Here is a 14,408-nt window from a genome sequence, read left to right as displayed (position 1 = left end):
GGCTTTTTCCTTCACTATTTCTATGAAAACACTCCGGTCAAAGTCACCATTAACTTCCATCTGAACACATCTAATGGCTGGTTCTCAGAATTCATCTTACTCACCAGATAAGCATTAAAAAAAAAAACTGATTATTTCCTTTTCATAACATATATTCTTCTCTAAAATATGTTGTTCCTTAGGACACCGTTCTCTTCATTTTCCTTTTGCTTCACTCACATCCCAATCCTCCCTCAGATTTGGATTCCTCCTTAAATTAATTTAAAATGTTGTTGTGTCCCAGAATTCAGTTCTTGGTCCTCTTTTTTTTTTTTTTTCAATTCATCCTGGGATAAACTAAATTGGATAGCACCCATTGAATGGCCATAATGGGAGTTAATTTCTTGTAACCTCATGACTTAACAGCCATACATTGATAATGCCCAAAATTATATTTCCATCTCTAGAACCACATATCTGACTGGATTCTTGGCATATTGACTTTGATCTATTCTAGAATTTTTTAACTTAACACATCAAAAAATGGGCAACTCTTCCTGACAAGTTTCTCCATCTCGATAAATGAATATTCCATACCTACGGTTCCTCCGCCAAAACCTTGGAATCACCTTTGACTTTTCCTGCTGCTCTCACATGAATTAAACCTGTCAGAAAATATTGTTCACCTTGGAAAATATGGAAACAGTTATTAATTATGGAAGTATTGTTGATTGAGATACCTTAAAAGAAATACTGAGTTAGCATGACAGGAGGATTCATTCTCACTCTGTTCTTTAAGAGTCTTGCCGTTCTCACATCTCATGCCTATTTCAGAGGACACTTTTAAAGTGGGGCCTAATTGGATAGTACCCGAGAATGGCCAGAATGACAATGAATTCAGAAGTATTTACAAAAATGGAAATAGGGAAAAATGAAGATGAAAGTCGTAGTTATCAAAGACATAAGGGAAACAAAAATAAACCAAAAGCAGAAGAAAAATAAATGGCCACAAGGAGGAGACAGAGGATGCATACAGGATGGAATTTATTTTGAAATATATTAATATAGTCACCCAATTAGGTGAGTATACCTGACCTGGATAATAAAATGTCTCAATTAAAATGAAGCACTATGAAGACAGGCTGATTCATTCAAATCCTGGATCAACATTTACTTGTCCTGTGGCTTTGGCAAGTTACTGAACCTCTGTGCTTTATTTTTCTTAATAGTAAATTTGCCATAAGTTCAGTGCCTACCACAAATATAACTGATAAAAGCATATAGAAAGAGCAATAAATGGCAGCTGTCATCGTAGAAGTAAGTTTGGATTATTCTGGATGATCTTAAAAATGGAAGAAACCTGGGCAGTTGTCTAAACACTGACAGTGAAGCTTAAACAAACCAATCCTCATGAACACAACCAGGGTCTGCCTCAAGCCTGTCCAGAAGAACTCGATTATATCACTTTTCTTCATTCGTAGCACTTTTCATGATATACAATTATCTTGATCTTTGCTTTCTATGTTTCTTTACTATCTGTGCTCCCCACTCTTTACTGTACTATAAGCTCATTGCTTGTATGATTCATTAACGATTAGTCCTCAGAAAATAGAAACACGCCTGGGACTTCCATAGTGATCAATAAACATATGAAATGGGAAAAGTTCCCTTGTCCCCCTCGCAGAGCGTGCAATGGAGGTATGGCTCGCTTCTTCAGTGCACCGCTACTCAAACCTCTAGGGGAGGGGTAGGCTGTGGGGCTCCGGCCCCATGGCAGCGTCTAGGAGTGAATGTTTGCATCTGAAGCCCCAGTGGGCGTGTGTCACAGGGTGCTCTTTTAGTTTACCCATCCATAGGTGGCTTGTGTTAGTCAGCTCAATTAGCCCCTACCTTATAGCAAGGACAGAGGCTTTCTGTATCCAAGGGTTCTTGCCTCGGTGTACCAGAAGAATCAGATTACACGTGGGCTTGGATAATGAGTGCAAGGTTTTATTGAGAGGAAGTAGCTCTCAGCAGATGGTGGAGGCAAAAGGGAGATGGTTTTCCCCTGGAGTCTGGCCACTCAGTGGCGTGCGCTCTCCTCAGATTGTCCTGGCCAAACTCTGCCTTGTTTCACCAGTTGGTGGCCTGCCCATGTCCTCTTGACGTCCAACCACTTGTGTCTTGTTCCACTGATGACTACTCTCAATGTCTAGCCACTTGTGTGTCTGCCTGCTAGGATCTTGGGGTTTTTATAGGCACAGGATGGGGACCTGTGGCCCAGGGTGGTCTTGGGAACTGCAACATTTGGGCATGAAGGCAGGAGTACCTGTCCTAACCTAGGACTGTGGGCAAAGGCCCGGGGGTGGATCCCTCGCCAGGGACCCACCTTTCTCTACCCAGCACTTCCCTGCTCCCCTTCTATATCACATACGTTCAAATAAATGATTAATTGCCCCTGCCATGACATTTTATAGTAATTTTAAAGGAAAGTGCAACGGCAGATATACTTAACATACTATGAATCCTCAATTCAAATATACTTGATCAGTTCACTTTCTTTCAATCAATCACACTATTTCCCATAATCACACTGGGTAGATTAGATGATAGTACATTTTTCTTATTGTTAGTATTTTGTTTTTGAGACAGGGTCTGGCTCTGTCACCCAGACTCCACTGTAGTGGCAAGATCCATGATCTTAGCTCATTGCAATCTCCGCCTCTTGGGCTCAGCTGATCTTCCCACCTCAGCCTCCTATGCAGTGGAACTACAGGCATGCGCCACCACACCCAGCTAATTTTATAAACCATAGGTTTCACCATGTTGCACAAGCTGACCTCAAACTCCCAGGCTCAAGCAATCCTCCCACCATGGCCTCCAGAAGTACTTGGGATTACAGGAGTGAGCCACCATGCCCGGTGCCTGGTACTGCTTTTTACAAGAAGTATACTTAATCAAACTCCAGACTTTTATTCAGATGTTTGCCCTGCCTGATAAACACTGCCTTCTTCTTTCTCTTCTTAGGCAATATTTACCTTTCCTTCAAATATCAACGCAAATCTTAATTAATCCAATTGATTATCATTCTTATTTAACTTTTTACTTACATATGTTTTGTACGCAAATGCTTGATAAACTTTGTGATATGACTGCAGTCTGACACATTTTTCCCTTCATATTCACTACTGTTTGTCACAAATGATCTGCCATAATTTTGGTCTGATAGCTATTAGTTGTTTGGTTTATTAACTTTTAATAAAGCTCATTCCACTTTGAAATCCACATGTTTAAGCTTTCTGTAAATGAAGCAGAAAATATTAATTATACTTTTTTATGACAGGAAATCCTACAGAATTTAGTATTTGTGTGAAAGCCTGGTAAGTCAAAGGCGAACCAACGACTGTAATGAAGAGAGAGGACCAAATATCACTGATAGAAGCCCCTAAGGCTTTAGCTTAAAGGCGGTAAGAAGTCTGTGAAAAGCTATCAGCAATTGCAAAATACTTCCTTTTTTTCCTGTCTGCAGTCATAACACCCACAGTAGTCAGCATCTTATGGTCCTTCTCTTTTACACATCCACAGGCCATCCCTGTACATTAATCAGTCTTATCTACAATGTCACACATTCCACTAATTTCAATTCTTACTGCATGTACTCCTTGTCATTGCTATCTTAGTGTCTTTTACTCATTCTTCAGCTATAAACATAGATGATGGAGTATATGAAAGACATCAAAATGTAATAGAAAGAATTTACACGCTGGGTAGATGCTACTAGGTACTACTTTTTACAAGAAATACCATGATTTAAAAAGTCCCCCAAATTTCTTAAACTTCTCTTCCCATGTTCAAAATCAGGATGATAATGCCCATCATACATACATGCATTCATTCATTCATTCATTCATTCAGCAAATATGTACTGGGTAACACAGGAAATCCTCACTTAACATCATCAATAGATTCTTGGAAGCTGCATAGAAACAAGGTAGAACCAAACTAACCAGCATATTTCTGGTCACAAAAACATCACCTACCTAGTAAATAAAGACTCAAAACACTTCTAAGAGTAAACATTAAAACAAATGTGAACTATACATAATATGGACATTCAGAAAAGATGAATGAAAACAAGATAATTATATACCCAATTTTTAGTAAATCAGTGGGTGTTGGTGGTCATAGTAGTAGACAAAATCAAGGAATAGGTGTTTGCAAAATAAAAATTGACAGAAGCACCTCCTAAAACATGCAGTTCAACAATACACAATCAGGAATAGTGCTCACTGAGCACTTTCCAACTGCATTGCTTATTTACCTGTATTTGTATATTGACTATTTTACAGATTCTTATTTTACAATCATTTGTACTCATTCATTCATTCATTCATTTTCCCACATACTTATTTCAGCTCCATGTCTCAGGTGGCCAGAGACTATCCCGGCAGCTCAGGGTCGAGGTGGGCACTGACTATGAAGAGGCCACCATCCCATCGCAGGGCATACTCACACACACGCACCCTCACTCACACTGGGACCGTGTAGACATGCCCACTCACCTAACGTGCACATTTAGGGACATGGGAGGAAACAGGAGGGCCCAGGAAAAACCCCTGCAGATGTGGGGAGACCATGCAAGCTCCACACAGTGGCCCCAGCTGGGAAGGAAATTTTTTTTTTCTCAACATTGTTATAACAAAACAACCTTACACAGAAGGATGTTACTCAAGAACCTGCTTTAACTGCATGTCAGTCACTATTTTAGAGCCATGGGACATTCTCTTCTGGGAATAAAGGACAAAAAATTTATGACCAAAGATATCTCTATGTGTGTTGGGTAGTGATCAGCGTTATGGAAAAGAGTGAAGCAAGGAAGAGGGACAAGAACGTGGGCTGGTGTGTAGTTGAGTAGGGAAGATGTTCTAAATGTTCAAAAAGAAAGTTCACATAGCCTGAGAATGAGTGAAGGAAGAGTTAAGAGTCCCTTTTGGCTAAAACAGAAGTTACAAGGACAGACGCTGTGGAAGGTGAATGGTAAGTGACTGAATTTACCCAGCTTACAACTGGGAACTACTGAATATTTTAACCGAGATTTAAAAAAACTCAGTGACAAAAATGGGTTTGGGATTTTAATTTTTTTAATTTTTAGTAGTTTTAAGGAATTCAGCATTAATTTGAAGTGAGCTTTTTTATTATTAAGAATTGGTTTTTTGGTAAAAATATTTGAATCATACTAAGTTTTTGTTTCCAAAATCAGGTACTGTCTTATTTTTTTGTTTGTTTATTCTTCACTTCATTCTCAAAATAATTTGAGGAGTGTAGAGAAAGAAATTTTAGAATGGAAGATCATTTTAAGTGAATTGACAAAGAATTCAGAGTGAAGGAGATAGCAGGGAGAAAAAAATATGTACAATCTATGCCAAAGGGCATGTTGGTAAACAAAATATCTGCCACTACAACTCACATAGTTACTATATCGAGAAGTCTAACATTCTGCTAATTAGAGGAAGTAAAAGAAATCAGGTCACTTATAAAGTAAAAGACTACCACTTATTTGGAAAAATGGAAGCTTTATTGATCATGGGGGTTTAACAACAGCAACAAAATCTTCCATAAAGCTATGTAAGAGCTACTTTAATGGCAAAATAGACAACATCCTCCCCAGTATTCGTACGATAAACACATCAGCTAGCTTTTTATGGCTATTCTTACAACTATTTTCAATGCAAGCTAAAATAACTTAAAAGCTCATTTCATAAAGTTAAATGTTGCAATACAATACATATGACATTGTGATGAAAGGACACTAAGAAACCATTCAGCCTTAAATATCAGTCTAATCACCACTATACCTGAAATTAGGTGATTTCATCACATCAAAATTCTCCATTTCCAAGAAATTCACTGTAAAGTGCAAACATTACTGAAGAATAATGCAGCAAGTCACTAACTGTATTATTTTACTTTATTTGATAGTTTTCCTTCAATATCTAAATCTAAGCAATTATCAGGCCTGCCCCACATGGAGCCTTCAAATAAAACAAATTGATGTATAAAATATGCAAGAAGTTGGGTAAATTCTAGGTCATAATCAGGAATGATTTCTTCCAACACAAGACCATGAAATTTAGCCTCTATGAGATCCAATTATATTAGACTTGCTTCTCACAATGGGATAAACTGTATATCTGCTGGTGTGCTATCCATCAGAAATCACTTCATTTGAACAATGTGATTTAGACTATGCTAGGGCTAAGATGAATCATGAACTTTTGTTCTTCAGAAGGATACACATGGTGGAGTATCTATTTACTTAATGTTGAAGATAAGGAGACAGGAAACAAATGCTCTATCTACTTCTTTACCACAAGTTATTTATTAATTTTGTGTTTTTGTGTTCAAGGTCCACGTATCTCTGAGCACCTATTAAAGGGCTTCCTGGAAAACAAAAAGCAAACAAACAAACAAAAAAATGTGTCCCATCTCCCATGGTTCTACCCTACCAGAGCGGAAGATGATATACTGACAGATACTGAAATTTTAAGAGTTGGACACTACATTTTGTAAAGTCATTGAACCCTGTGCTCACTTGCAGTCTTCAGGTAGCCATGAAGGTTGAAGATGGATACATCACCTTAAATACTGAAATTTGAAAACCAGCTCTCACCTCAGGTAAGAATGCCCAGAGCCAATAAGTTGGAAATGAATTAGAAAAATGAATGCAACCTATTTTTTCTTTTTCTACTATTGATAGTATATATAGTTTAATTTCTTTTTCCTGAATAACGTGAGTGTTCTATAGCATTTGAGTTGTACCTTCATAGGTTCATACAGACCTATTTAGAATACAAACATCAAATATATGAGCAGGGAACTTTGCATTAAGACTCTGAGAGTTCAACGTTTGAAGGCATAGAGGTTTAGGGGACAAGGGAAGAGAATGTTTGGAAACTTCATTTTCTAAACGTGAGCAACAAAAACAAAATAATCTTCCATAAAGCTATGTAAGAGCACTCTAATGGCAAAATAGACAAAATCCTCCCCAATATTCCTACAATAAACACATCATCTAGCTTTGTATGGCTGTTCTTATAACTACTTTCAATGCAAGCTAAAATAAAAGCTCATTTCATAAATTTAAACGTGTGTGTGATTCTCCAGTTGCTGTTTATTAAAGCAGTTATTCATGGGATGGGTGGGCATAAAACAAAACAAAACAAAAAATACAAACACATCAGGCCTTAACAGAGAGTAGTGCTTTGGCTTGGAGAGGTAAAGTCCATTGGGGATGAGGATGGGTGTGTGGTATGGGAGTGGGCCATGCCTATTGTTGATGATCATCAAGAGAACACAGGTGAGATCTGCCAGTGAAGCTCTTTCTATTACTTGGAGAATCTTGAGACGGCAGGGGCAGGGGCAGGGGTGAGCCTTCCCCATAGCTAACCCATACTGCCTGCTCCTTGATATCTTTATTGTATGCCTACAGTGGCATACTCCTGGCGTGTGATGGCCGATTCTGCTGATTCTGTGCGTGGGGATGGTTGTCGGGCTGGTGGCTCTGGGGATTTGGTGTAAGTGCTGACTCTTTGCCAAAGATTCGATTGGAGGAAGGTAATACTGAAGGGTCATGGCATATCCCACTAAGCTTCTCAATTGTCACTATTTGTCTGTTTGTCACTACTCCAATTGTCCTATACATAGCTGCCAAGATATTCTCAATGAAGGAGAACACTGACCTTTTCCTTGTGATCAAAATAACTTTCTAGGTTTTTATTAACTAAAAATATTTTTAAGAATTTACTACTGGCTTTTAAGAACTCCTAAATATGGATCCAAACTATTTAAAAAAAACTATTTTGTCCCTCTTCCTATCTTGCATATCCTAAGAACCATGGAGTTTTTCAATTTCATATGTAAATCCTACGTTCCCCTGTCTGAAATCTTTCTCATTCTATTCTCTCTACCTCAAATTTCCTTCATCCCACTTTGTTTACTAAAATATTGTGCTTCTTCCCTCCAGTAAATCTCACAGTCCTCCAATGGCACACTGTAGTCTGCATAGCTGTTGCTTGTTTACATATGTGTTGAGTTTTCATAAGATATTTTAGAATCTTTCATTTATCATCTTTTACGTCTTTGTTATTTACCTAATTATCACAAGTATTTTATTTATTTATTTATTTGAAACAAAGTTCTACTCTTTCACCCAGGTTGGAGTGCAGAGGAGCTATTTTGGTTCACTGCAACCTCTACCTCTCAGGTCTGAAAGATTCTCATGCCTTGGCCTCCCGAGTAATTGGTAGTAAGGTGCGCACCACCATGCCTGGTTAAGTTTTGTATTTTTAGTAGAGACAAAGTTTTGCCATGTTGGCCAATCTGGTCTCAAACTCCTGGCCTCAAGTGATCTGCCAGCCTCGGCCTCTCAAAATTCTGGGATTATAGGCATGAGCCACCATGCCCAATCTTATCACAAGTACTTTAACCATAACAAGAAATCAGTATGCATTTTAAAATAAATGAATAGTCTGGCATCACACAAGGAACAGAAAATGAGTTCATTCACCTCTCTGAACTCAGCTGAGAATCCTGTATTCGAGAAAATGTCAAAACAACCACTTTGGGCACGTTATTGATCTCGGGATCTTTTTTATTTGTGATTGTCTCCTTCAAACAGTTCACTTATTAACCCTCAGGTGTCAGTTTTGTGTATTTCTTAATTTGTTCTTTATAGCCCCTTCACTCTTTTCAACACTCATTTAATCACCTGTATCTAGTAAACTCTTCAGATATTGGCAATTTTAATGAAATGAAAATTCAATAAAAAATCTTTGTATCATAATTCTGATTATGAAATATTATTATTTATTTTTTACAACTAGCTGTCATGCAGCAAAATTACCTACAAGTTGAGAATGAAAATCTCTCAGGAACTCTGTGACAATTAGCAAAGCGCTTCTGCCAATATGTAATAAAACAATCAGAACAAAAGGGCAGCTGGATTTGGTGGCTCAAGCCTGTAATCCCAGCATTTTTGGATGCCGGGACGGGCGGATCCCCTGAGGTCAGGAGTTCGAGACCAGCCAGGACAACATGGTGAAACCCTGTCTCTACTAAAAATACAAAAAAAAATTAGCTGAGCATGGTAGCGGGTGCCTGTAGTTCCAGCTACTCGGGAGGCTGACGCAGGAGAATTACTTAAACCTGGGAGGTGGAGGTTGCAGTGAGCCAAGATCATGCCACTGCACTCCAGGCCAGAGTGACAGAGTGAGACTCAGTCAAAAACAACAACAACAACAACAAAAACAGAAGGGCACTTTTAGTAAGTATTGTTTTTTTAACCTCTTCATTTCTCCAATCCCTGGAGCATTTCTCTGATGGTAACCGAAGGGAGTCTTGAGATCTGCAGAAAACATTGAATGTAGGGAAAATGTAATTCCAATTTAAAAACAGCAACAACATTCCTCTGCTTGGTTTCTCTAGACGACCACAAATGCAGCCCCTGTGACACAAACTGGAGATACTATGGAGATAGCTGCTACGGGTTCTTCAAACACAACTTGACATGGAAAGAGAGTAAGCAGTACCGCACTGACATGAATGCTACTCTACTGAAGACTGACAACCAGAACATTCTGGTAAGAAGATTCTTATGTCAAATATTTTGGAGGCAAGGGAGAAAACTCTCAAATGTAACATTTGATCTTTTTTGTTTTTTACATTTTTCTTAACGTCTTTCAGTTTGTACTAAATCTAAGAACCTTATGGAAACCTAGTAAGGATTACAGAACCCAAATATTCAATCCAATCATAATATTCTACAACATTGCTAGAGTTGATCAGTCAAATTGACTTGTCCCTTCCTGACAGCTCAAGTACATAGTGGGTCACACGAAAAGAGTCAGCCCAATGATGTTCTCAGTCATTTGTGTCCTCTGTTGTTCTAACTTGCTGCACTGTCCACTTACTGTTTTTGTGGGCTCAAACTCATACAGAGGATATCCAGTAAAATTAATTAGCTTTTGTTTCCACTCCAGCAAAATAAGAGAATTTCCTAAAATCTCAGCTCTATTACAAAAAGATTAATTGAAGACATATATGTATATCCTGAATTTGTGTTAGTCTAGGCTGTTTCTAGTTTAACGATTTATAACTAAAAGTAGTCATGCAAATTTTTTAAGGAAAAAAAATGGTATAGGTGAATTTCAAGTAGAATTTGTCTGTCAGGTTCTGTAGGGAAGTATATAATGTTGATATATTCCAAAGAAAAGATTAGGAAATTAGAGAAAGGTTACTAGTGGCTTAAGCTTTTAGAAATAAGCAGTCAAATGCGACTGTCACACAGTATCTCCTGTGGAATGCCATTCTGAGTGTTACATATTGGTCAAGAACCTCAGGTCACTTCCTATTTTCCAAAAATGCATTCTCACTTGTTATTCTGGGAGGTGTGGAAGAATATAGACATTTGTCCTCCATTCAGTTTTCTTACTCATCTACTGATTGTTTTACCTATTCCTTCATTAATTCAACAAATATCTGCTGAAACTATCCAGGACTTGGACCTATGCAGTTAATAAAACAGAAAAAATAATCCTTAAGCTCAAGGAGCATATATTTTAGGTGAAGCAACAGCCAAGAAACAAAACAAATGACACAGTATACAGTATAGTAGGTAGTGATTATTGCTAACTAGAGAAAAGTAAACCAGGAAAGGTAGATGTATGTTATTTATAAATCCCTTTGAGAAAGACATTATATACTCCTTGACTCAACTAACTAAATTGATACTTCTGTAGGTAAGATTTTATAGACAAGCTAAGCAATAAAACCAAACCATATAGAGTTTTAAATCTAAGGAATATAAAGCTCACCAATAATGTATTTCTTTGTGTTTTCTTTCTCTAACTGTTTACATTTATTCCTTTGAATCATATTTGGTAGTCTACTTGGGAGTATAATCTTCAATTGATTGCAGATATAAATATATGCTATAAACACATAGGAAGATTAGAATATCAGCTATTTTGTGTACAATTTTACCTGTGTCCTACAAGCTTTTTTAAATTGTAAGACAAGTGAAATTAGTACAGATTCAAATATCAAATGAAATACATTAATATTAATATAGACATGTAATCCAACTTTTTTTGTGTGTGTGAGGTCTTTTCATAAAGCTTTGTCTTTATGTCATTACCAACAGCTGTGGAGGGATTCTGACCATTGTGTTTATTTATGTTTACAATAGGAATACATCAAAGCCAGGACTGGTTTAATTTATTGGGTCGGATTATCCCACCATAACACTAATGAGGTTTGGAAGTGGGAGATGACTCAGTTCTCTAAAAATATATGTAAATCTCCAACACTCAGAATAGAAAGTAATACTAGAAACTCTTATTCTTGAGATCCCCTTTCCTCTCAGTCCAAGTCACTCAATAGTTGAGATGTGTCTCTCCACCCTACTATGGGTTATATAAGCAGCAGCTGAGTCACTTACCCCCTACTTCAAACAAGAGAGCACTGGTCATAAGACAATTCTACTTTCCTCTCTCCCCTTCTTAAACTCTTTTATCTAAGTCACAACTGATCTTTATACCTGATATTATTCCCATTCATTTCTACATTCATCTTTACCACAGAACAGAGTGTGTGTGCGTGCGTGTGTGTGTGTGTGTTTAGATTGCTCTGATTCTCTCCATATATATATATATATATATATATATATATATATATATGGAGAGAGAGAGAGAGAGATGAAGTCTTGCTCTGTCACCAGGCTGGAGTGCAGTGGTGCGATCTTGGCTCACTGCAACCTCCACCTCCTGGGTTCAAGTGATTCTCGTGCCTCAGTCTCCTGAGCAGCTGGGATTACAGGCACGCACCACCACACCCAGCTAATTTTTGTATTTTTAGTAGAGACAGGATTTCAGCATGTTGGCCAGAATGGTCTCCATCTCCTGGCCTCATGATCCGCCTGCCTCAGCCTCCCAAAGTGCTGGGATTACAGGCGTGAGCCCACGCGCCTGGCCCTCTCCACATATTTTTAAATCAAAATTTCATCTTTATTATTTTACAGTTGAAAGTTGTAAACTTGAGAGTCTTTTGACTTTTCAGTGGCATTTTGCCTACTCTTCTATCCTCTAAGTCTCCAAGAATTCGATACATTGTGGTTCACAGGATAATTCTAATGTCCATTAATGAAGCTCTATCCTTCTACACATGATGCAGGCAAATGGGCTGTTAACACTGGCTTGTGAACCTCAGCCGCTTCCTACATGGTTTTCCAATGTCCAGTCTCGATAACCAAATCTTGTACAATCTGATCATTACTTATACTATTAATTAACTTATTTAATAAATATTTAGTAAGTATTTACTACAGGTAGGATCTCAGGATACTACAGCTACAACTCTTCACAGACCATGGGCTTTATCTCCTATTACTTGCTGCCTCATTCACAGTATTGCAGACAAATTAGTGGGTTTTTTAAAAAAATTCTTCCAACAAATCAAACTCGTTTTCTTGTCTCAAGGCTTTTGCATTTGCTATTTTCTTCTCCTAGAATGCTCTGCCTCCACAACTCCATGACTGTTTCCTTCTTGTGAATCAAGTCTCTAAACATCACTTCTTCAATGAAGCTAAGTCTAATTACCCAAACTAAATTAGCTTCCCTTCAGCCCACATCCACACAGTCTACCACTGTTTTGTTTCTTTGTAACTTTACCACTGTCAGAAATTTTCTTGTCTATTTGTGGGCTTCTTACTGGCATCACCTGACTGAAATGGAAGTTCCCCCACAGGAAAGCCCTTGGCTTTCTTGCCTTTCCTTATCAGTCTATCCTCAGCCCATAGAACAATGTTGTCACATAGTTATGCAGATATATGCCAAATAAACTAATAAATATATATTCTTTGTCCTCTCGTGATAAACAATCTAGAAGAGAATAAAAGATAACAGCTATTACAATGTAGCATGCTGTCTTAGATCATCTATCCTGTAACATAAATCCTCAGTTCAAAAATATTGAATCAATTCACTTTTCCATGAACCTATTGCCATCCATTGCAGCTATTTGTCCTGTCCATCTCCTGTCTGTTCATCTAAATCCTGCCCTTCCATCAACACCGAACTAAAGTCTGATCTTGTAGATAAAGCCTTTTCCCATCATTTCAGAGCTATCTCAATCTCTTCTTTGGGGCTCCTATTGTACAAGGGTTCCCGTGCTCCTTAATCTTACGCTACACAAAATTGCTATTGAGCTTTTCAGATACACATACTTTGTACTACCAAGCAGGTTGCGAGTTACTCAATAATGAGAAACTTTTTTTTTTCTGTTTTCCCCGGAGTCTCCACTTTGTGCATCAAAATACTATACACAGAGTTTGACTGTTGATTATTTCCTTAGTCTATGAAGGAATTTATTCTACCTTTCCCATTCACAGGTTTGAGCTTTCTGAAGATGGAAAAGGAAATGTGACTTGTGCTTATTTTCATAATCAGAAAAGGCACCCTACCTTCTGTGAGAACACACATTATTGAATGTGTGAGAGGAAGGCTGGCATGGCCAAGGTGGACCGGCTACCTTAATGCGAAGAAAGGGGCAGGATATCACAGTTAAGGGCTGTATTGCACAATGAAAGTTCTGAATGAAAAAATCAATAACCAAAAATTGCTTATTTCTTCCTTTCTTCTCCTTGATGTCATTTTTAATATTATCTTTACTACCAGAATCACTTGCCCACTCCTTTCTTTGAATATCCAGAAGCCAACATGTAAATTGATTACTTGTTTCCCAATTATTCTACTTTCCCTTAATTTTCTTTCTTCTTGTCTAATTTCTAATTACCTGAATATGATGTACTGCATCTTCATATATACACACATAAAATTAAAATCAGGACAATATAGGCTAGTGCTTAATTAAGTTGGGCAAAATATCGAAGCTTAAAATGTGTGCAGAATATCTAAGTTTGAAAGATAGCATGATGTAACAAAACGAATACTAAACTTGGAATCAGTAAAACAATTTAGATAATGTCACTTAAAGTACAATCATGAACAAGTCACATAGATTTTTTAACTTCTGTTTTCTCATACTTAACATAGGAATAATACATTCTCCATTTATACCTCACAGTTCTACAACTTAAAATAAAACTTTGTAGTGTTAACTATACCAGAAACTTTACAAAAGCAGGCACTGTGACTTCTCCATTTACTATTGTATTACCAGCACCAACCCCAGATCCTGGCTTACAGGAAACAGAAAGACATTACACAAAGACAACTACTATTCCAAGTTCATTTCTGGTTAGACTCAACAGCAGTATTTTTTGTGCAAAAGAAGGAAAAGAAAGTTTGTAAGAAAGCTTGTGGGGTTTGTAAAATGAATAAATGCTTCTCAAGAAGGCCCAGAGGTTACTACACAGAAGGACAAGTTAAAATGCT

At 37.6% G+C, this 14,408-nt stretch overlaps 1 pseudogene; it reads left to right on the top strand.

Annotated features, from left to right (window-relative positions):
• Nucleotides 1–6,569: 6,569 nt before the first annotated feature.
• LOC105519621 lies at nt 6,570–13,547 on the top strand (annotated as a pseudogene).
• The last annotated feature ends 861 nt before the right edge of the window (nt 13,548–14,408 follow it).

Source organism: Colobus angolensis, unplaced genomic scaffold (genome assembly GCF_000951035.1).
Source record: "Colobus angolensis palliatus isolate OR3802 unplaced genomic scaffold, Cang.pa_1.0 Scaffold11, whole genome shotgun sequence".
Taxonomy (NCBI): domain Eukaryota; kingdom Metazoa; phylum Chordata; class Mammalia; order Primates; family Cercopithecidae; genus Colobus; species Colobus angolensis.
This window is presented reverse-complemented; position numbering and strand designations above follow the sequence as displayed.